We start from the raw sequence: 4055 nt of genomic DNA, 5'->3' as shown, positions 1-4055 counted from the left end.
AAGATGGCCAATTCCTTCCGACGCCTGTCTGCCAGCCATGGAAAATGACAACAGGTCACCCACCTGAAAACGCCAACTCTTGTTTCTCTCTCCCCCAGACGCTGCCTGGGTTGGGCTGGGCTCGCCGAGTGTTTCCAGCAGTTTTCGCTTTTTTAGATGAAAATGGCCGTTTTTGGCTTCACCTTTGTTCACTCACTGGGTGGGGAGAGAGACGCGCTGCCCTCTACCAAGATGGCCGCCGCTGGCTTCACTCCATTTGTCTAACATGGCCGCTCGGCCCTCTTCCAAGATGGCCGCCACAGTCTGGTTCCTGGGATGGGGGGATTGCCCTATGAGGAGAGATTGAGTAGACTTGGTCTATACTCTCTAGAGTTTAGAAGAATGAGATTTAATTGCATTTAAACATACAAAATTCTTACAGGGATTGACAGGGTAGATGCTGAGAGGCTGTTTCCCCCTGGCTGGTGAGTCTAGAACCAGGGGTCACAGTCTCAGGATAAGGGGTTGGCCATTGAGGACTGAGATGAGGAGGAAATTCTTCACTCAGAGGGCGGTGAATCTGTGGAATTCTCTGCCCCAGAGGGCTGTGGAGGCTCAGTCGTTGAGTATATTCAAGGCCAAGATCGATTGGATATTAAGGGAATCAAGGATTTGGAGATCGGGCGGAGAAAGTGGAGTTGAGATCGAAGATCAGCCATGATCTCATTGAATGGTGGAGCAGGCTCGAGGGGCCGAATGGCCGGCTCCTGCTGCTAATTCTGAGACCGTCTACGGCCCAAGCACCCAAGGCCCTTCCCCACTGCGGGCCAAGAACGGAGAGGGACTCATCAAGGACAGAGAGGCAGTCAGTGCCCGCTGGAAGGAGCACTTCGAAGATCTCCTTAACCGCGACTCTGTCTTTGACATGAGTGTCCTCGACTCCATCCCGCGGCATGCTACCCGCCACTGTCTCAGCACAATCCCAGCCCGGCATGAGGTTGAAAAGGCCATCCGACAACTGAGGAACAACAAGGCCTCAGGAGCAGATGGAATCCCCGCCGAGGCACTAAAGCATGGCGGAGAAGCACTACTGGCGCGAATTCATGAACTCATTTCTCTTATCTGGAAGGAGGAGAGCATGCCAGGGGATCTCAGAGACGCCGTAATTGTGACCACCTTCGAGAAAGGTGACAAGTCCGATTGCGGTAATTACAGAGGCGTTTCCCTGCTGTCTGCCACAGGGAAAGTCATCGCAAGAATCCTCCTCAATCGCCTTCTCCCAGTGGCCGAAGAGCTCCTCCCAGAGTCGCAATGCAGATTCCGCCCACTAAGGGGTACAATGGACATTATCTTCACCGCACGTCAATTACAAGAGAAATGCAGGGAACAGCACCGACCGCTGTACATGGCCTTCTTTGATCTCACAAAGGCCTTCAACACTGTCAACCGTGAGGGATTATGGAGTGTCCTCCTCAAATTCGGCTGCCTTCATAAGTTTGTCACTATCCTCCGCCTGCTTCATGACGACATGCAAGCCGTGATCCTGACCAACGGTTCCACCAATTCAGGTACGAACCGGGGTCAAGCAAGGCTGTGTCATCGCACCAACGCTCTTCTCGATCTTCCTTGCTGCAATGCTCCATCTCACCCTCAGTAAGCTCCCCACTGGAGTGGAGCTAATTTACAGAACAAATGGGAAACTGTTCAACCTCTGTCGCCTCCACTCCAGATCCAAGATCGTCCCAACCTCTGTCGTCAAATTACAGTATGCAGACGGAGCTTGCGTCTGCGCTCACTCGGAGGTCGAACTCCAAACCATCGTCAACACCTTCACCGAAGCGTACGAGAGCATGGGCCTTACACTAAACATCCGTAAGACAAAGGTCCTCTACCAACCTGCCCCCGCCACACAGTGCTGCCCCCAGATTATCAAAATCCACGACAAGGCCTTGGACAACGTGGACCACTTTCCATACCTCGGGAGCCTACTGTCAACAAGGGCAGACGTCGACGACGAAGTCCAACACCGCCTTCAGTGTGGCAGTGCAGCCTTCGGTCGCCTGAGGAAGAGGGTGTTTGAAGACCAGGACCTCAAACCCGGCACTAAGCTCATGGTCTACAGAGCAGCAGTGATACCCGCCCTGCTGTATGCCTCAGAGACATGGACTATGTATAGCAGGCACCTCAAAGCACTGGAGAGGTACCACCAACGCTGCCTCTGCAAGATCCTGCAAATCCATTGGCAGGATAGGTGCACCAACGTCAGTGTTCTTGCTCGGGCCAACACCCCCAGCATCGAAGCTTTGACCACGCTCGATCAGCTCCGATGGACGGGTCACATTGTCCGCATGCCCGATACGAGACTCCCAAAACAAGCGCTCTACTCGGCAAGAGAGCCCCAGGTGGGCAGAGGAAACGCTTCAAGGACACCCTCAAAGCCTCCTTGAAAAAGTGTAACATCCCCACCGACACCTGGGAATCGCTGGCCCAAGACCGCACAAAGTGGAGGAGAAGCATCCGGGAAGGGGCCGAACACCTCGAGTCTCTTTGTCGGGAGCAAGCGGAAGCCAAGCGGGAGGAGCGCACGTCAACCCAAGCACCCCACCCACCCGCCCCTTCAACCACCGTCTGCCCCACCTGTGACAGAGACTGTAGGTCCCGCATTGGACTCATCAGTCACCTGAGAACTCATTTTTAGTGCGGAAGGAAGTCATCCTCGGTTCCCGAGGGACTGCCTAAGAGATCCTTCCTCCGGTAAGGAGACCAAAACTGTACACAATACTCCAGGATGCTGCCTGACCTGCTGAGCGTTTACTGTTTTTAATTGCAAAGTGGCACAGGCTGGACTTGGGGGCAAGTTAGGGGATCGATAGATTTTTCAACATTGAGGGAATCAAGGGATACGGGGACAGTTCAGCAAAGTGGAGACGAGGCGGAAGATCAGCCATGATCTCATTGAATGGCGGAGCAGGCTCGAGGGGCCGAATGGCCGACTCCTGCTCCTATCTCCTGGTGTTATTTCTGATGTTCTTATAGTTTGCCCCTAACCAAGATGGCGGCGGCGCCGCCATGGCAGTCCGACGTGGCTCTGCCCCTAACCAAGATGGCCGCCGCGCAGTCGCAGTGAGAGGCCTCTTTCCGCGAGTTTACCCCTAACCAAGATGGCCGCCACTGGCCAGAGACAGCAGAGAGAATGGCATTTGGGCCTGAACCGCCTCCGCTCACTAATTTAACCCGGCAAACATCGAAACATAGAGCAGAGAAACAGGCCGTTCGGCCCACCCAGTCCATGCCGGTGTTTCTGCTCCCACCCCTCTCCATCTCACCCCGTCAACACCAGCCTCCTCCCACCCCTCTTCATCTCACCCCATCAACACCAGCCTCCTCCCACCCCTCTTCATCTCACCCCGTCAACACCAGGCTCCTCCCACCCCTCTTCATCTCACCCCTTCAACACCAGCCTCCTCCCACCCCTCTTCATCTCACCCCATCAACACCAGCCTCCTCCCACCCCTCTTCATCTCACCCCGTCAACAGCAGCCTCCTCCCACCCCTCTTCATTTCACCCCATCAACACCAGCCTCCTCCCACCCCTCTTCATCTCACCCCATCAACACCAGCCTCCTCCCACCCCTCTTCATCTCACCCCGTCAACACCAGCCTCCTCCCACCCCTCTTCATCTCACCCCATCACCATATCCTTCTATTCCTTTCTCCCTCGTGTGTTCAACCAGCTTCCCCTTAAATGCATCTCTGCTATTCACCTCAACCACTCCCTGTGGTAGCGAGTTCCACATTCTCACCACTCTCTGGGTAAAGAAGTTTCTCCTGAATTCCCCATTGGATTTATTAGTGACTGTCTTCTATTGATGGCCCCTAGTTCTGGTCTCCCCCACAAGTGGAAACATCTTCTCTACGTCTACCCGATCGAACCCTTTCATAATCTTAAAGACCTCGATCAGGTCACCCCTCAGCCTTCTCTTTTCCAGAGCAAAGAGCCCCAGCCTGTTCATCCTTTCCTGATAGTTATAACCTCGCATTTCTGGGATAATTCTTTTAAATCTTTTTTGCACCTT

This window comes from Somniosus microcephalus, unplaced genomic scaffold, assembly GCF_052327205.1.
Source record: "Somniosus microcephalus isolate GS21.2 unplaced genomic scaffold, FLI_Smic_1.0 unresolved_chr9, whole genome shotgun sequence".
Taxonomy (NCBI): Eukaryota; Metazoa; Chordata; class Chondrichthyes; order Squaliformes; family Somniosidae; genus Somniosus; species Somniosus microcephalus.
This window is presented reverse-complemented; position numbering follows the sequence as displayed.